Source organism: Pseudophryne corroboree, chromosome 4 (genome assembly GCF_028390025.1).
Source record: "Pseudophryne corroboree isolate aPseCor3 chromosome 4, aPseCor3.hap2, whole genome shotgun sequence".
Classification (NCBI taxonomy): domain Eukaryota; kingdom Metazoa; phylum Chordata; class Amphibia; order Anura; family Myobatrachidae; genus Pseudophryne; species Pseudophryne corroboree.
In genome coordinates, this window is record NC_086447.1 from 174,672,375 (window position 1) to 174,693,336 (window position 20,962).

Consider the following 20,962-nt stretch of genomic DNA (forward strand, 5'->3'; position numbering starts at 1 on the left):
TTCGAAAAAAGGGAGTTTTTAATTATCCCGTACTTGGACGATCTCCTTATAAAGGCGAGGTCCATGGAGCAGTTGTTGGTCGGAATAGCACTATCTCGGGAAGTGCTACAACAGCACGGATGGATTCTATACATTCCAAAGTCACAGCTGGTTCCTACCACACGCCTGCTGTTCCTGGGGATGGTTCTGGACACAGAACAGAAAAAAGTGTTTCTCCTGCAGGAGAAAGCCAAGGAGCTGTCATCTCTAGTCAGAGACCTCCTGAAACCAAAACAGGTATCGGTGCATCACTGCACACGAGTCCTGGGAAAAATGGTAGCTTCTTACGAAGCAAAATTCCATTCGGCAGGTTCCATGCAAGAACCTTTCAGTGGGACCTCTTGGACAAGTGGTCGGAATCGCATCTTCAGATGCATCGGCTGATAACCCTGTCTCCAAGGACCAGGGTATCTCTACTGTGGTGGCTGCAGAGTGCTCATCTTCAAGAGGGCCGCAGATTCGGCATACAGGACTGGGTCCTGGTAACCACGGATGCCAGCCTTCGAGGCTGGGGGGCAGTCACACAGGGAAGAAATTTCCAAGGACTTTGGTCAAGTCAGGAGTCGTCCCTACACATAAATATTCTGGAACTGAGGGCCATTTACAATGCCCTAAGTCTGGCAAGGCCTCTGCTTCAAAACCAGCCGGTACTGATCCAATCAGACAACATCACGGCAGTCGCCCATGTAAACCGACAGGGCGGCACAAGAAGCAGGATGGCGATGGCAGAAGCCACAAGGATTCTCCGATGGGCGGAAAATCACGTCTTAGCGCTGTCAGCAGTGTTCATTCCGGGAGTGGACAACTGGGAAGCAGACTTCCTCAGCAGACACGACCGACACCCGGGAGAGTGGGGACTTCATCCAGAAGTCTTCCAACTGTTGGTAAACCGTTGGGAAAGGCCACAGGTGGACATGATGGCGTCCCGCCTAAACAAAAAAATAAGATTTTACTCACCGGTAAATCTATTTCTCGTAGTCCGTAGTGGATGCTGGGAACTCCGTAAGGACCATGGGGAATAGACGGGCTCCGCAGGAGACTGGGCACTCTATAAGAAAGATTTGGTACTATCTGGTGTGCACTGGCTCCTCCCTCTATGCCCCTCCTCCAGCCCTCAGTTAGGATACTGTGCCCGGAAGAGCTGACACAATAAGGAAGGATTTTGAATCCCGGGTAAGACTCATACCAGCCACACCAATCACACCGTATAACTCGTGATACTATACCCAGTTAACAGTATGAAATATAACAGAGCCTCTCAACAGATGGCTCAACAATAACCCTTTAGTTAGGCAATAACTATATACAAGTATTGCAGACAATCCGCACTTGGGATGGGCGCCCAGCATCCACTACGGACTACGAGAAATAGATTTACCGGTGAGTAAAATCTTATTTTCTCTGACGTCCTAGTGGATGCTGGGAACTCCGTAAGGACCATGGGGAATAGCGGGCTCCGAAGGAGGCTGGGCACTCTAGAAAGATTTATGACTACCTGGTGTGCACTGGCTCCTCCCACTATGACCCTCCTCCAAGCCTCAGTTAGATTTTGTGCCCGGCCGAGGTTGGATGCACACTAGGGGCTCTCCTGAGCCCTTAGAAAGAAAGTATAGATTTAGGTTTTTTATTTTCAGTGAGACCTGCTGGCAACAGGCTCACTGCAGCGAGGGACTAAGGGGAGAAGAAGCGAACTCGCCTGCTTGCAGCCGGATTGGGCTTCTTAGGCTACTGGACACCATTAGCTCCAGAGGGATCGACCGCAGGCCCAGTCCTTGGTGTTCGGTCCCGGAGCCGCGCCGCCGTCCCCCTTACAGAGCCAGAAGCAAGAAGAGGTCCGGAAAATCGGCGGCAGAAGACATCAGTCTTCTCCAAGGTAGCGCACAGCACTGCAGCTGTGCGCCATTGCTCCTCACACACACTTCACACTCCGGTCACTGAGGGTGCAGGGCGCTGGGGGGGGGGCGCCCTGAGAAGCAATTATAACACCTTGGCTGGCAAAAATACCACAATATATAGCCCTAGAGGCTATATATGTGGAAAATACCCCTGCCAGAATCCAGAAAAAAAGCGGGAGAATAGGCCGCGGAAAAGGGGCGGAGCTATCTCCTGCAGCACACTGGCGCCATTTTCCTTCACAGATCCGCTGGAAGGAAGCTCCCTGGCTCTCCCCTGCAGTCTACACTACAGAAAAGGGTAAAAAAAGAGAGGGGGGGCACTAAATTTAGGCGCTGTATAAATTATATAGAAAAAGCAGCTATAGGGGACATAACTCAGTTAGTCCCTGCATTATATAGCGCTCTGGTGTGTGCTGGCATACTCTCACTCTGTCCCCCCAAAGGGCTTTTGTGGGTCCTGTCCTCTGTTGGAGCATTCCTTGTGTGTGTGCGGTGTGTCGGTACGGCTGTGTCGACATGTTTGATGAGGATAATGATGTGGAGACGGAGCAGATGCCTTTAGAAGGGATGTCACCCCCTGCGGGGCAGACACCTGAGTGGTTGAGCTTATGGAAAGAAATGAGTGCACGTATAGACTCCTTACATAAGAAATTTGACGACATGCCAAACGTGGGACAGCCGACTTCTCAGCTCGTGCCTGTCCAGGCGTCGCACAGGTCATCAGGGGCTCTAAAACGCCCGCTACCTCAGACCGCAGACCCAGATGTCGACACTGATACTGACACCAGTGTCGACGACGATGAGTCTAATCTGATGCCCACTAAGGCCATTCACTGCATGATTGAGGCAATGAAAGAGGTGTTACACATTTCTGATATAAATACAGGTACCACTAAAAAGGGTATTATGTTTGGGGAGAAAAAACTACCCGTAGTTTTTCCCCCATCAGATGAATTAAATGAAGTGTGTGAAGAAGCGTGGGCTTTCCCTGATAAAAAATTGGTAATTCCTAAGAAGGTACTAATGGCGTTCCCTTTCCCGCCAGAGGATAGGTCACGTTGGGAAACACCTCCTAGGGTGGATAAAGCGCTCACACGTTTGTCTAAAAAGGTGGCACTACCGTCTCCGGATACGGCCGCCCTCAAGGAACCTGCTGATAGAAAGCAGGAGGCGATCCTGAAGTCTGTATATACACACTCAGGCATTATACTTAGGCCAGCTATTGCGTCAGCTTGGATGTGCAGTGCTGCCGCTGCGTGGTCAGATAAACTGTCAGAAAATATTGACACATTAGACAGAGACACGATCCTGTTAACCATAGACCATATAAAAGACTCAGTCTTATATATGAGAGATGCACAGAGGGAAATCTGCCGACTGGCATCTAAAGTTAGTGCATTGTCCATTTCTGCTAGGAGAGGCTTATGGACTCGCCAGTGGACAGGAGATGCAGATTCTAAAAGGCACATGGAAGTGTTGCCATATAAAGGTGAGGAATTATTTGGGGATGGTCTCTCGGACCTAGTTTCCACAGCAACGTCTGGGAAGTCAGCATTTTTACCCCATGTCCCCTCACAGCCTAAGAAGGCGCCGTTTTATCAGGTTCAGTCCTTTCGGACCCAGAAAAACAGGCGTGGAAAAGGCGGGTCTTTTCTATCCAGAGGCAGAGGTAGGGGAAAAAGGCTGCAACAAACAGCAGGTTCCCAGGAGCAAAAGTCCTCCCCCGCTTCTTCTGCCAGGTCCGCCGCATGACGGTGGGGCTCCACAGGCGGAGCCTGGTACGGTGGGGGGCCGCCTCAAGAATTTCAGCGATCAGTGGGCTCGCTCACAGGTGGATCCCTGGATCCTTCAAATAGTATCTCAGGGGTACAAACTGGAATTCGAGGCGTCTCCACCCCACCGGTTCCTAAAATCTGCCTTGCCGATTGCTCCCTCAGACAGGGAGGCGGTGCTAGCGGCAATTCACAAGCTGTATTCCCAGCAGGTGATAATCAAGGTACCCCTACTGCAACAAGGCCGGGGTTACTATTCCACACTATTTGTGGTACCGAAACCGGACGGTTCGGTGAGACCCATTTTAAATTTGAAATCCTTGAACACATACATAAAAAAATTCAAGTTCAAGATGGAATCGCTCAGGGCGGTTATTGCGAGCCTGGAAGAGGGGGATTACATGGTATCCCTGGACATCAAGGATGCTTACTTGCATGTCCCCATTTACCATCCTCACCAGGAGTACCTCAGATTTGTGGTACAGGATTGCCATTACCAATTCCAGACGCTGCCGTTTGGACTGTCCACGGCACCGAGGGTATTTACCAAGGTGATGGCGGAAATGATGATACTCCTTCGAAAAAAGGGAGTTTTAATTATCCCGTACTTGGACGATCTCCTAATAAAAGCGAGGTCCAAGGAACAGTTGTTGGTGGGAGTAGCACTATCTCAGGAGGTGCTGCACCAGCACGGCTGGATTCTGAATATCCCGAAGTCACAGCTGGTTCCGACGACACGGCTACTGTTCCTGGGTATGATTCTGGATACAGTCCAGAAAAAAGTGTTTCTCCCGGAGGAGAAAGCCAGGGAGTTGTCATCTCTAGTCAGAGACCTCCTGAAACCAAAACAGGTATCAGTGCATCGCTGCACGCGGGTCCTGGGAAAGATGGTGGCTTCTTACGAAGCAATTCCCTTCGGCAGGTTCCATGCCAGAATCTTTCAGTGGGACCTGTTGGACCAGTGGTCAGGATCGCATCTTCAGATGCATCGCTTGATAACCCTGTCTCCAAGAACCAGGGTGTCTCTACTGTGGTGGCTGCAGAGTGCCCATCTTCTAGAGGGCCGCAGGTTCGGCATACAGGACTGGGTCCTGGTGACCACGGATGCCAGCCTTCGAGGCTGGGGGGCAGTCACACAGGGAAGAAACTTCCAAGGACTATGGTCGAGTCAGGAGACTTCCCTTCACATAAATATTCTGGAACTAAGGGCCATCTACAATGCCCTAAGTCAAGCAAAATCCCTGCTCCTACACCAGCCAGTGCTGATCCAGTCAGACAACATCACGGCAGTCGCCCATGTAAATCGACAGGGCGGCACAAGAAGCAGGATGGCGATGGCAGAAGCCACAAGAATCCTCCGATGGGCGGAGAATCATGTACTAGCACTGTCAGCAGTGTTCATTCCGGGAGTGGACAACTGGGAAGCAGACTTCCTCAGCAGACACGACCTCCACCCGGGAGAGTGGGGACTTCATCCAGAAGTCTTCCAGATGCTGGTAAACCGTTGGGAAAAACCACAGGTGGACATGATGGCGTCCCGCCTCAACAAAAAGTTAAAAAGATATTGCGCCAGGTCAAGGGACCCTCAGGCGGTAGCTGTGGACGCTCTAGTGACACCGTGGGTGTACCAGTCGGTTTATGTGTTCCCTCCTCTGCCTCTCATACCAAAGGTATTGAGAATAATAAGAAAGTGAGGAGTAAACACAATTCTCGTGGTTCCGGATTGGCCAAGACGAGCGTGGTACCCGGAACTTCAAGAGATGCTCTCAGAGGACCCGTGGCCTCTACCGCTCAGACAGGACCTGCTACAGCAGGGGCCCTGTCTGTTCCAAGACTTACCGCGGCTGCGTTTGACGGCATGGCGGTTGAACACCGGATCCTAAAGGAAAAGGGTATTCCGGAAGAAGTCATTCCTACGCTTATTAAGGCCAGGAAAGATGTTACGGCAAAGCATTATCACCGCATATGGCGGAAATATGTTGCATGGTGCGAGGCCAAAAAAGGCCCCAACAGAGGAATTTCAACTAGGTCGATTTCTGCATTTCCTGCAAGCAGGAGTGAATATGGGCCTAAAACTAGGCTCCATTAAAGTACAGATCTCGGCTCTGTCGATTTTCTTTCAAAAAGAACTAGCTTCAGTACCTGAAGTTCAGACATTTGTGAAAGGAGTGCTGCATATTCAGCCCCCGTTTGTGCCTCCTGTGGCACCTTGGGACCTCAACGTGATGTTGAGTTTCTTAAAATCACATTGGTTTGAGCCACTAAAAACCGTGGATCTGAAATATCTCACGTGGAAAGTGGTCATGTTATTGGCCTTGGCTTCAGCCAGGCGAGTGTCAGAATTGGCGGCTTTATCATGTAAAAGCCCTTATCTGATTTTCCATATGGATAGGGCGGAATTGAGGACTCGTCCCCAATTTCTCCCTAAGGTGGTGTCAGCGTTTCACCTGAACCAGCCTATTGTGGTGCCTGCGGCTACTAAGGATTTGGAGGACTCCAAGTTGCTAGACGTTGTCAGGGCCCTGAAAATATATGTTTCCAGGACGGCTGGAGTCAGAAAATCTGACTCGCTGTTTATCCTGTATGCACCCAACAAGCTGGGTGCTCCTGCTTCTAAGCAGTCTATTGCTCGCTGGATTTGTAGTACAATTCAGCTTGCACATTCTGTGGCAGGCCTGCCACAGCCAAAATCTGTGAATGCCCATTCCACAAGGAAGGTGGGCTCATCTTGGGCGGCTGCCCGAGGGGTCTCGGCTTTACAACTTTGCCGAGCAGCTACTTGGTCAGGGGCAAACACGTTTGCAAAATTCTACAAATTTGATACCCTGGCTGAGGAGGACCTGGAGTTCTCTCATTCGGTGCTGCAGAGTCATCCGCACTCTCCCGCCCGTTTGGGAGCTTACGGAGTTCCCAGCATCCACTAGGACGTCAGAGAAAATAAGAATTTACTCACCGGTAATTCTATTTCTCGTAGTCCGTAGTGGATGCTGGGAACTCCGTAAGGACCATGGGGAATAGCGGGCTCCGAAGGAGGCTGGGCACTCTAGAAAGATTTGAGATCCCACGGTGCCACAGGAGGCACAAAAGGGGGCTGAATATGTAGCACTCCCTTTACAAAAGTCTGAACTTCAGGCAGTGAAGCCAGTTCTTTCTGGAAGAAAATCGACAGAGCCGAAATCTGGACTTTAATGGAACCCAATTTTAGGCCCATAGTCACTCCCGACTGTAGGAAGTGCAGAAAACGACCCAGCTGAAATTCCTCTGTTGGGGCCTTCCTGGCCTCACACCACGCAACCTATTTTCGCCAATACGGTGATAATGGTTTGCGGTTACTTCTTTCCTGGCTTTTATCAGCGTAGGAATGACTTCCTCCGGAATGCCCTTATGCTTTAGGATCCGGAATTCAACCGCCATGCCGTCCAACGCAGCCGTGGTAAGTCTTGGAACAGACAGGGCCCCTGCTGTAGTAGATCCTGTCTGAGCGGCAGAGGCCATGGGTCCTCTGATATTATTTCTTGAAGTTCTGGGTACCAAGCTCTTCTTGGCCCATCCGGAACCACGAGTATCGTTCTTCCTCCTCGTTTTTTTATTATTCTCAGTACCTTTGGTATGAGAGGCAGAGGAGGGAATACATAAACCGACTGGTACACCCACGGTGTCACTAGAGCGTCCACAGCTATTGCCTGAGGGTCCCTTGACCTGGCGCAATATCTAGTTTTTTGTTTAGGCGGGACGCCATCATGTCCACCTGTGGCCTTTCCCAATGGTTTACCAACAGTTGGAAGACTTCTGGATGAAGTCCCCACTCTCCCGGGTGTCGGTCGTGTCTGCTGAGGAAGTCTGCTTCCCAGTTGTCCACTCCCGGAATGAACACTGCTGACAGCGCTAAGACGTGATTTTCCGCCCATCGGAGAATCCTTGTGGCTTCTGCCATCGCCATCCTGCTTCTTGTGCCGCCCTGTCGGTTTACATGGGCGACTGCCGTGATGTTGTCTGATTGGATCAGTACCGGCTGGTTTTGAAGCAGAGGCCTTGCCAGACTTAGGGCATTGTAAATGTCCCTCAGTTCCAGAATATTTATGTGTAGGGACGACTCCTGACTTGACCAAAGTCCTTGGAAGTTTCTTCCCTGTGTGACTGCCCCCCAGCCTCGAAGGCTGGCATCCATGGTTACCAGGACCCAGTCCTGTATGCCGAATCTGCGGCTATCTTGAAGATGAGCACTCTGCAGCCACCACAGTAGCGATACCCTGGTCCTTGGAGACAGGGTTATCAGCCGATGCATCTGAAGATGCGATCCCGACCACTTGTTCAAGAGGTCCCACTAAAAGGTTCTTGTATGGAACCTGCCGAATGGAATTTTGCTTCGCAAGAAGCTACCATTTTTCCCAGGACTCGTGTGCAGTGATGCACCGATACCTGTTTTGGTTTCAGGAGGTCTCTGACTAGAGATGACAGCTCCTTGGCTTTCTCCTGCAGGAGAAACACTTTTTTCTGTTCTGTGTCCAGAACCATCCCCAGGAACAGTAGGCGTGTGGTAGGAACCAGCTGTGACTTTGGAATGTATAGAATCCATCCGTGCTGTTGTAGCACTTCCCGAGATAGTGCTACTCCGACCAACAACTGCTCCTTGGACCTCGCCTTTATAAGGAGATCGTCCAAGTACGGGATAATTAAAACTCCCTTTTTTCGAAGGAGTATCATCATTTCTGCCATTACCTTGGTAAAGACCCTCGGTGACGTGGACAGTCCAAACGGCAGTGTTTGGAATTGGTAATGGCAATCCTGTACCACGAATTTGAGGTACTCCTGATGAGGATGGTAAATGGGGACATGTAGGTAAGCATCCTTGATGTCCAGGGATACCATGTAATCCCCCTCCTCCAGGCTTGCAATAACCGCCCTGAGCGATTTCCATCTTGAACTTGAATTTTTTAATGTATGTGTTCAAGGATTTCAAATTTAAAATGGGTCTCACCGAACCGTCCGGTTTCGGTACCACAACCAGTGTGGAATAGTAATCCCGTCCTTGTTGAAGTAGGGGCACCTTGACTATCCCCTGCTGGGAATACAGCCTGTGAATTGCCTCTAGCACAGCCTTCCTGCCTGAGGGAGTTGTCGGCAAGGCAGATTTGAGGAAACGGCGGGGGGGAGACGCCTCGAATTCCAGCTTGTACCCCTGAGATACTACTTGAAGGATCCAGGGATCCACCTGTGAGCGAGCCCACTGATCGCTGAAATTTTTGAGGCGGCCCCCCACCGTACCTGGCTACGCCTGTGGAGCCCCGCGTCATGCGGTGGACTCAGAGGAAGCAGGGGAAGAATTTTGATTCTGGGAACTGGCTGCTGGTGCAGCTTTTTCCCTCTTCCCACGTCTCTGTGCAGAAAGGAAGCGCCTTTGACCCGCTTGCTTTTCTGAAGCCGAAAGGACTGTACCTGATAATACAGTGCTTTTCTTAGGCTGTGAGGAAACCTGAGGTAAAAAAAATTCATCCCAGCTGTTGCTGTGGATACGAGGTCCCAGAGACCATCCCCAAACAAGTCCTCACCCTTATAAGGCTCTATGTGCCTTTTTTAAAGTCAGCATCACCTATCCAGTGTCGGGTCTCTAATACCCTCCTGACAGAATGGACATTGCAATAATTCTGGATGCCAGCCGGCAAAATATCCCTCTGTGCATCCCTCATATATAAGACGACGTCTTATGTTCGCAAAATAGTATCCCTGTTTGAAAGGGGTACAGACCACGCTGCAGCAGCACTATCTGCAGGTCTCAGTCTAGTACCTGAGTGTGTAAATACAGACTTCAGGATAGCCTCCTGCTATTTATCAGCAGGTACCTTCAAAGTGGCCGTATCCTAAGACGGCAGTGCCACCTTTTTTGACAAACGTGTGAGCGCCTTATCCACCCTAGGGGATATCTCCCAGCGTAACCTATCCTCTGGCGGGAAAAGGTACGCCCTCAGTAACTTGTTAGAAATTACCAGTATCTTATCGGGGGAACCCACGCTTTTTCACACTTCATTCACTCATTTGATGGGGGAACAAAACACTGCCTGCTTTTTCTCCCCACACATAAAACCCTTTTTTGTTTTTAGTGGTACTTGTCAGAAATGTGTAACACATTTTTTATTGCCGGGATCATGTAACGGATGTTCCTAGTGGATTGTGTATATGTCTCAACCTCGTCGACACTGGAGTCAGACTCCGTGTCGACATCTGTGTCTGCCATCTGAGGGAGCCGGCGTTTTTTAAGCCCCTGATGGCCTTTGAGACGCCTGGGCAGGCGCGGGCTGAGAAGCCGGCTGTCCCATAGCTGTTACGTCATCCAGCCTTTTATGTAAGGAGTTGACACTGTCGGTTAATACCTTCCACCTATCCATCCACTCTGGTGTCGGCCCACAGGGGGCGACATCTCATTTATCGGCATCTGCTCCGCCTCCACATAAGCCTCCTCATCAAACATGTCGACACAGCCGTACCGACACACCGCACACACACAGGGAATGCTCTGACTGAGGACAGGACCCCACACAGCCCTTTGGGGAGACAGAGAGAGAGTATGCCAGCACACACCGGAGCGCTATATAACGTAGGGATAAACACTATCACTGAGTGAATTTTCCCCAATAGCTGCTTGTATAAACAATATTGCGCCTAAATTTAGTGCCCCCCCTCTCTTTTTAACCCTTTGAGCCTGAAAACTACAGGGGAGAGCCTGGGGAGCTGTCTTCCAGCTACACTGTGAAGAGAAAATGGCGCCGGTGTGCTGAGGGAGATGGCTCCGCCCCTTTTTCGGCTGACTCTCTCCCGCATTTTTCTGTATTCTGGCAGGGGTAATTACCACATATATAGCCTCTGGGGCTATATATTGTGGCTATTTTGCCAGCCAAGGTGTTTTTATTGCTGCTCAGGGCGCCCCCCCCCCCCCCCCCCCCAGCGCCCTGCACCCTCAGTGACCGGAGTGTGAAGTGTGTATGAGGAGCAATGGCGCACAGCTGCAGTGCTGTGCGCTACCTTGGTGAAGACTGAAGTCTTCTGCCGCCGATTTTCCGGACCATCTTCATGCTTCTGGCTCTGTAAGGGGGACGGCGGCGCGGCTCCGGGAACGAACACCAAGGACGGGTCCTGCGGTCGATCCCTCTGGAGCTAATGGTGTCCAGTAGCCTAAGAAGCCCAAGCTAGCTGCAAGCAGGTAGGTTCGCTTCTTCTCCCCTTAGTCCCTCGATGCAGTGAGCCTGTTGCCAGCAGGTCTCACTGTAAAATAAAAAACCTAATTTAAACTTTCTTTCTAGAAGCTCAGGAGAGCCCCTAGTGTGCAACCAGCTCGGGCCGGGCACAGAAATCTAACTGAGGTCTGGAGGAGGGGCATAGAGGGAGGAGCCAGTGCACACCAGATAGTACCAAATCTTTCTTATAGAGTGCCCAGTCTCCTGCGGAGCCCGTCTATTCCCCATGGTCCTTACGGAGTTCCCAGCATCCACTAGGACGTCAGAGAAACTAGATATTGCGCCAGGTCAAGGGACAATAGCTGTGGACGCTCTAGTGACACCGTGGGTGTACCAGTCGGTTTATGTATTCCCTCCTCTGCCTCTCATACCAAAGGTACTGAGAATAATAAGAAAACGAGGAGTAAGAACGATACTCGTGGTTCCGGATGGGCCAAGAAGAGCTTGGTACCCAGAACTTCAAGAAATAATATCAGAGGACCCATGGCCTCTACCGCTCAGACAGGATCTGCTACAGAAGGGGCCCTGTCTGTTCCAAGACTTACCGCGGCTGCGTTGGACGGCATGGCGGTTGAACTCCGGATCCTAAAGCAAAAGGGCATTCCGGAGGAAGTCATTCCTACGCTGATAAAAGCCAGGAAAGAAGTAACCGCAAACCATTATCACCGTATTTGGCGAAAATATGTTGCGTGGTGTGAGGACAGGAAGGCCCCAACAGAGGAATTTCAGCTGGGTCGTTTTCTGCACTTCCTACAGTCAGGAGTGACTATGGGCCTAAAATTGGGTTCCATTAAGGTCCAGATTTCGGCTCTGTCGATTTTCTTCCAGAAAGAACTGGCTTCACTGCCTGGAGTTCAGACATTTGTAAAGGGAGTGCTACATATTCATCCCCTTTTTTTGTGCCTTCTGTGGCACCTTGGGATCTCAACGTGGTGTTGAGTTTCTTAAAATCACATTGGTTTGAGCCACTTAAAACTGTGGATTTGAAATATCTCACGTGGAAAGTGGTCATGTTATTGGCCTTGGCTTCGGCCAGGCGTGTGTCAGAATTGGCGGCTTTGTCATGTAAAAGCCCTTATCTGATTTTCCATATGGATAGGGCAGACTTGAGGACTCGTCCCCAGTTTCTCCCTAAGGTGGTATCAGCTTTTCACTTGAACCAAACTATTGTAGTGCCTGCGGCTACTAGGGACTTGGAAGATTCCAAGTTACTGGACGTAGTCAGGGCCTTAAAAATTTATATTTCCAGGACGGCTGGAGTCAGGAAAACTGACTCGTTTTTTATCCTGTAGGCACCCAACAAAATAGGTGCTCCTGCTTCTAAGCAGACTATTGTTCGCTGAATTTGTAGCATAATTCAGCTGGAGCATTCTGCGGCTGGATTGCCGCATCCTAAATCAGTAACAGCCCATTCCACGAGGAAAGGGGGCTCATCTTGGGCGGCTGCCCGAGGGGTCTCGGCTTTACAACTTTACCGAGCTGCAACTTGGTCAGGGGCAAACACGTTTGCTAAATTCTACAAATTTGATACCCTGGCTGAGGAGGACCTTGAGTTCTCTCATTCGGTGCTGCAGAGTCATCCGCACTCTCCCGCCCGTTTGGGAGCTTTGGTATAATCCCCATGGTCCTTACGGAGTTCCCAGCATCCACTAGGACGTCAGAGAAAATAAGATTTTACTCACCGGTAAATCTATTTCTCGTAGTCCGTAGTGGATGCTGGGCGCCCATCCCAAGTGCGGATTGTCTGCAATACTTGTATATAGTTATTGCCTAACTAAAGGGTTATTGTTGAGCCATCTGTTGAGAGGCTCAGTTATATTTCATACTGTTAACTGGGTATAGTATCACGAGTTATACGGTGTGATTGGTGTGGCTGGTATGAGTCTTACCCGGGATTCAAAATCATTCCTTATTGTGTCAGCTCTTCCGGGCACAGTATCCTAACTGAGGTCTGGAGGAGGGGCATAGAGGGAGGAGCCAGTGCACACCAGATAGTACCTAATCTTTATTTTAGAGTGCCCAGTCTCCTGCGGAGCCCGTCTATTCCCCATGGTCCTTACGGAGTTCCCAGCATCCACTACGGACTACGAGAAATAGATTTACCGGTGAGTAAAATCTTATTTTTTCAAACCCAGCCTGTGGCATGGCAGTTAGGAGCCGATTTGGCTGGTACTTCATCTCCGTCCAAGGCTTAGTAAATAGACTCCTTATAATGTATTATAGAGGTATGGGCGTATTAAGAGGAGGGGGCCAATATGCATACCTCCCAACATGACCCTCTCCAGGAGGGACAAAATGCTCTGCTCCTTGACTTCCCTCTTAATTTATGATTGCCGGCACCTATGTTGAACAGGTTAATGGATAAGAAAGGTGTTTCACCACAGGTGGGGGCAATCATACATTTAAAGGGAAGTCCAGGAGCAGAGCATTCTGTCCCTCATGGAGAAGGACTTGTTGGGAGGTATGCGTGTGCCCTGCACACCCTGCACCCACAATAGAAACGCCCCTGTATAGAGGACTCTCCAGCTCACATCAACTCGAAATTGCATTGGACTCATTAGCTCCACACACTGCTTTGCTTAATAGGCAAACAAATAGCATGCCAAAGTCAACACATAAATAGACTTATTCTGCCAGCATGGCTAGTCATGCGACTATTTGAAAGATAATTGAAAGGATACAGTTCTAGTTTTACAATATAATAAAAGAAGCTGAAGCTGATGACAAGATTGCAGGACAGCAGCATTTTCTGGTATTTTCTGGAATGCTGTCTGAGTAAAAGAGGCTGGATCTATGAATACCAATCAGATATGGGGCAGCACTGTGTAATGGTTAGCATTACTGCATCACAACACTGAGCTCTTGGGTTTGATTCCCACCATGGCCCTAACTGTGCCATTTTCCCGGAATCCTGCGCATGCACAGTAGATTCTAGAACTAGTCTACTGGTGCCCAACACCATGACACTGCTTGACTATGCTGCCTGGGGGTTGGCAAGAGAGAGAAGGGGGCCCCAGCTGGAGACTGCACATGGGCCCCTCCTCTCTTAATATGCACCTGACTGGTAGGATAATTGTTCCTGACAAAAATGAACTCTAGTGTGTACATGTGGTAGGGAATATAGATTGTAATCACAGGCACTTTAAGAGAGGAGGGGGCCCGTGTGCAGTCTCCGATTGGGCCCCCTCCTCTCCGGTGGTGCATTAGGCTCTGGCATTGTGCCAGAGTCTACTGCGCATGCGCAGGTTTCTCGGAAAATGGCACCCGTGCCGCGTTCCCGGGGACATCTCTATTGCATATGCGCGAATCACTGGAAAATAGCCATGGTGGACATTTTCCGAGTGATTTTTGCAGCTCCGCAGCAAGCGATTGACCAACAGAAAGGTGAGTATAGTTAAATGGGTACAAAAGTAGGCAAAAGTAGCAAGTATGGTATGGGGTAATAGGTATGTGCTATATAAATAACTGGTAATAAATCAATCACGTCTATGCAACAGTGCTGAGAAACAGACAGTGGCCCCTAAGCCATCATGACTGAGGGGTCTATAAACTAAGCCTTGGATGGAGATAAAGTACCAGCCAATCAGCTCCTAACTGTCATTTTTCAAACACAGCCTGTGGCATGGCAGTTAGGAGCCGATTGGCTGGTACTTTATCTCCATCCACTTTATCTCCATCCAAGGCTTAGTAAATAGACCCCTGAGAAACCAATCATTTTAGAAAATGAAGAATACTGTATCTTGAGTCAGATCAGCTAATAAGACTTATTTTAATGACTTACATATATGTTTTCATGATTTACAATAGTAGGGGCGAATGTAATGGGGTGTGAAAATCAGAACGTGAGAGATTTGTGAGAGTTCTCCTGTTTTTTTTTTTTTTTAAAGTGGCAATCATTTACATGGCAAAACCAAGTTGATTACATCCCCCCCCCCCCCCCCAGTATGTTTAGTGCCAGGAAATCGTTACCCAATTTAATCCATGTTGCTGATTATTATGAACATATGTGTATTTAAAAAAAGACAAGCACTTAAGTTAATAGTGTAACATTTCAAGTAATTATTATTTGAAAAAATAGGATTTTGGTTACCTACCGGTAAATCGTTTTCTCGTAGTCCGTATCGGATGCTGGGGTCCACATTAGTACCATGGGGGTTATAGACGGGTCCACTAGGAGCCATTGGCACTTTAAGAGTTTGAGAGTGTGGGCTGGCTCCTCCGTCTATGCCTCTCTTACCAGACTCAGTCTAGAAACTGTGCCCGAGGAGACAGACATCTTCGAGAGAAGGATTTTACACAGATAGTGGCGAGATTCACACCAGCTCACACATACAAGGCACATCAAGCTAACTAGCTTGAAATGCAGCAACCACTGAACATTACTTACCAAGTAACAATGCAGTACTCAACTAAAACAAAGTTGTACTGAACCAAATAACGATAGCAGGAAAACGAAGTGCTGGGCGGGCGCCCCAGCATCCTCTACGGACTACGAGAAAAGGATTTACCGGTAGGTAACCAAAATCCTATTTTCTCTTGCTGGGGTCCACATTAGTACCATGGGGATGTACCAAAGCTCCCAGAACGGGAGAGAGAGTGCGGTGGCTCCTGCAGAACTGATTGACCAAACTTCAGGTCCTTAGCGGCCAAAGTATCAAACTTGTAAAACTTTGCAAACGTGTTCGATCCAGACCAAAGCTGTAAAGCCGAGACACCCCGGGCAGCCACCCAGGAAGAACCCACCTTACGAGTAGAGTGGGTCTTAACAGACGTAGGACATGGCAATATTGCCGTAGAATACGCATGCTGGATAGTGAACCTGATCCAGCGAGAAATAGTCTGCTTAGAAGCAGGATACCCAAGTTTCTTGGGATCATACAGGACGAACAGAGAGTCCGATTTCCTGTGATGAACAGTCTTCTTCACATAGATTTTCAGAGCCCTTACAACATCCAAGGACTTTGATGAAATTGAGGAGTCAGTAGCAACTGGCACCACAATAGGTTGGTTGATATGAAATGCCGACACAACCTTCGGAAGAAACTGCTGACGTGTCCGAAGCTCAGACCTATCTTCATGGAAGATCAAGTATGGGTTTCTACAGGACAAAGCCCCCAACTCCGACACACGTCTAGCAGAAGCTAAGGCCAACAAAGTGACAGCCTTCCACGTGAGAAACTTGACCTCAACCTCCTGTAGAGGCTCAAACCAGTCCGACTGGAGGAACTGCAACACCACGTTAAGATCACAGGGCACCATAGGCGGCACAAAGGGAGGTTGGATGTGCAGAACTCCCTTCAAAAAAGTCTGATCCTCAGGGAGGGCAGCCAACTGTTTCTGGAAGAAAATGGATAGGGCCGAAATTTGGACCTTTATGGATCCCAACCCTTAGGCCCATATCCACACCTGCTTGGAGGAAGAGGAGAAAACGTCCCAGTTGAAACTCCACCGTAGGAAACTTCTTGGACTCACACCAAGATACATATTTTTTCCAAATACGATGGTAATGTTTAGACGTAACTCCTTTCCTAGCCTGTATCAGGGTAGGAATAACCTTGTTCAGATTATCTGGCGTTCAACCTTCATGTCGTCAAATGCAGCCACGGTAAGTCTTGATAGGCGAACGGGTCTGCAGCAGGTCCTCCCGAAGAGGAAGAGGCCTCGGCTCTTCTAGCAGTAGATCTAGAAGATCCGCGTACCAAGACCTTCTTGGCCAGTCTGAAGCAATGAGGATCGCTTGTACCCTTGTTCTCCTTATGAGCTTTAGCACTCTTGGAATGAGTGGGAGTGGTGGAAACATGTACACCGACTGGAAAACCCACGGAGTCACCAGGGCGTCCACCACCACTGCTTGCAGGTCCCTCGACCTGGAACAATATCGCCGAAGCTTGTTTTTCTGCCCAGAGGATGATTCTTGTTACCTTTGACATTGCAGCTCTGCTCTTCGTTCTGCCCTGTCGATTGATGTTAGCCACTGTCGTTACATTGTCCGACTGCACTTGAATGGCCCGATTTCTAAGAAGATGGGACGCTTGAAGAAGACCGTTGTAGATGGCTCTTAGTTCTAGAATGTTTATCGGCACGCCAGCTTCCAGACTTGACCACCTTCCTTGGAAGGTCTCCTCTTGAGTGACTGCGCCCCAGCCTCGGAGACTTGCATCCGTGGTTAGAAGGATCCAGTCCTGAATCCCGAACCTGTGGCCCTCCAGAAGGTGAGGTAGTTGCAACCACCAGAGTAGTGAAATCCTGGCCTTTAGTGACAGACGTATCCTCTGGCGCATATGTAGATGGGATCCCGACCACTTGTCCAGGAGATCCAGTTGGAAGGACCGAGCATGAAACCTCCCATACTCTAGAGCCTCGTAAGAGGCCACCATCTTTCCCAGAAGGTGAATGCACTGATGAACAGACACACGGGCTGGCTTCAGGACACCCAGGACCATTGTTTGTATTACCAACGCTTTTTCCTCTGGAAGAAACACCCTCTGTACTTCCGTGTCGAGGATCATTCCCAGAAAAGACAACCTCCTGGTTGGTTCCAAATTTGATTTTGGAAGATTCAGGATCCAACCGTGTTCCCTGAGCAGGCGGGTCGTGAGAAGGATGGATTGTAACAGCTTCTCCTTGGACGGTGCCTTTATCAGCAGATCGTCCGGATATGGAATTATGTTCAGCCCCTGTCTGCGGAGGAGAACCATAATTTCCGCCATCACCTTGGTGAATACCCTCGGTGCTGTGGAGAGGCCAAATGGCAGAGCCTGGAACTGATAGTGACAGTCCAACAGTGCGAATCGGAGATAAGCCTGATGCGGCGGCCAAATTGGAATGTGGAGGTACGCATCCTTGATATCCTGGGATACCAGGAATTCCCCCTCTTCCAGACTTGATATCACCGCCCTTAGAGACTCCATTTTGAACTTGAACTCTTTCAGAAAGGGATTTAGCGATTTTAGGTTCAGAATGGGCCTGACCGAACCATCCGGTTTCGGTACCACGAAAAGGTTCAAATAGCAACCTTTGTTTTGCATATGAGGAGGGACCGGTACAATAACCTGTGCCTCCACCAACTTCTGGACGGCTGCCTGCAGGACAGCCCTGTCTGCCAGCAAAGCTGGCAAGCCTGATTTGAAGAACCAGTGAGGAGGGAGATCTTGAAATTCCAGCATGTACGCCTGGGACACAATATTTTGCACCCAGGGATCCAGGCAAGATGACACCCAGACGTGACAGAAATGCCCGAGTCTCGCTCCCACCGGCACCACCTCCGGGGCATGCAGTCCACCGTTATGCGGAGGACTTCGGCGTACCTGAAGCAGGTTTCTGTTCCTGGGAACCCGCCGCAGCAGGTTTCTTGGATTTGGGCCGGCCTCCCCTAAAGAAGGTGTAGGACGGTCTGGCCTTTCATGGCTTGGCAGCCCGAAAGGGCTGTGATGCAGTTGAAGAAAAGGGTTTCTTTGTAGCAGGTGCAGCTGAGAGAAGAAAAGGTGACTTACCGGCTGTAGCCGTGGAGATCCACACTTCCCCAAAGAGAGCCTGCCCTGTGTAGGGTAGCGTCTCCACACTTCTCCTGGTTTCCGCATCGGCAGACCACTGTCGCAGTCCCAGTCCTCGACGAGCTGAGACAGACATGGAAGAAATTCCTGCAGCCATTGAACCCAGGTCTTTCATGGATTGTACCAATTCAACATCAGATTTATCCATAGTATCCAAATCTTCAAGTAATATGCCTGACCACTTTACTATAGCTTTGGCAATCCAAGCACTGGCAATAGTGTGACGTAATATAGCCCCTGAAGCCATGTACATGGATTTGAGCGTATTATCAATTTTACGATCAGCCGACTCTTTCAAGGCGGTGGATCCTAGAACAGGTAAAACCACCTTTTTTGAGAATCTGGATACAGACGCGTCAACAGTGGGTGGGTTTTCCCATTTTTTCCTATCCTCCATAGGGAAAGGAAATGCCACCAGGACCCTTTTAGGGATCTGGAATTTTTTCTCAGGGTTTTCCCACGCTTTAAAAAAAATAGCATGTCATTCTTTTGATGCAGGGAAGGTTAGCGGGGCTTTCTTATTTTCAGTGAAGTAAGCCTCCTCAACCTACACAGGTGTTGTATCAGTAATATTTAACACATCCCTAATGGCCTCTATCATCAGTTGCACTCCTTTTGCAAGAGATGCTGCCCCCGTCAACACATCCCCATCACCGTCCTCAGTGTCAGAATCGGTATCCGTGTCATCTTGCATAATCTGTGCAAGAGCACGTTTTTGGGAATATACAGCGGGGGGCCCTGAGGTAACAGAACTGGGCCAGACTGTCATAGAGCTCTGTAAAGCCTGAGTTGCAGACTCATTCTGTGCAACCAGGGGCGTATTTACCCATTGGCCAGGATGGCACTCGCCAGGGGCACCAGCAGAGCAGGGGGCGCCGCCCAACGGTGCCCCCGTCGGCCAATGGGTGGAATCCCTTTAGCCGTAGTGTCTGGCAATACCTGCTGTGCCGAGCTGCCTGTGCATTGCCTGGGATGGAGGGCGGAGGATCGCTCAGCAGGCAGGAGCTGGCGCCGGTGTCCACCACCGCAATGCACTACAGGGATGAAACTGAAAATAAACTACAACTCCCAGCAACCCTTGCTGTCGGGAGCTCCCGGTGGCAAGGGCTGCTGGGAGCTGTAATTTATTTTCAGTTTCTTCATGTAGTTTGGTGCGGTGCTGGGCACCGGCACCAGCTCCTTCCTGCTGAGCGATCCTTTGCCCTCTATCCCAGGGAGCTCGGCACAGCAGGTATTGCCAGACACTATGGCTCTCTATGGAATGTTGTGGGGTGGGGACTAGGGCTGTGTGCTGTGTGGGGAGGCTATGTATGTGCTGGGAGTGGGGGAGATTACTACTATGTGCTAAGGACGGACTACAGCTATGTGCTGGGAAGGGGATGGGGACAATGGCTATCTATGCTGGCAGAGAACTATTGTTATGTGATGGGAGGGGGGTAGGGACTACTGTATGACTGTGTTGGGAGAGGCTATGTGCTGCGGGGACTACGGCTATTGCTTGGGGAGGTGGAGGCTATGGTTATTTACTGGGAGGGGACTATGGCTATGTGCAGGGAGGGGGATGGGGACTATGACTATATGACTGTGGGGGCATATCTGGCATTGTTGGGCATATGTGTATCTGTCAACGTTGGGGCACATCTAGCACTGTGGGGGCATATCTGGCACTATGAGGGCATATCTGGCACCATGGGAGCATGCGTATCTGGCAATATGGGGGCATATCTGGCAATGTGGGTGCATATCTAGCACCGTGGGGGCATATCTGGCACTATGAGGGCATATCTGGCACCATGGGGGCATGTGTATCTGGCAATGTGGGGGCATATCTGGCAACATGGGGGCATACCTGGCACTGTGGGGGCATATGTGTATCTGGCACTGTGGGGCATATGTGTATCTGGCACTGTGTGGGAATATCTAGCACTGTAGGGTCATACAGTATCTGTCACTGTGGGGGCATATGTGTTTCTGGCACTGTGGGGGCATATCTAGCAACATGGAGGCATATCTGGCACTGTGGGGGCATATGTTTATCTGACACTGTGGGGGCATGTGTGTATCTGGCACTGTGGGGGCATATGTGTATCTGGCACTGTGGGGGCATATGTATGTATGGCACTATTGGGGGCATATGTGTATCTGGCACTGCACTATTGGGGGCATATGTGTATCATGCCCCCATTTTCATTGGCCATGCCCCCATGTGACATGTGGCCACACCCATTCTTTGGCATGCATGCGCCGAAGGTGCGCATACACAGTACCACTAAGATTTTTTTCTACTTGCACCACTGAGTAGTGCGCTGTACTGCACTTCTTTGCACTACTATCTGATTATACTACCTGGCCTTGGGTGGCATTGCCTCCTCAGCCAGGCCAGGCACTGCTGATTTCTCCTCAGTGTTATAAGAATTACTGTGTGGGCATAATGTGTAAAGGGAACTGCTACTGTGTGGGCATGATGTGTATAA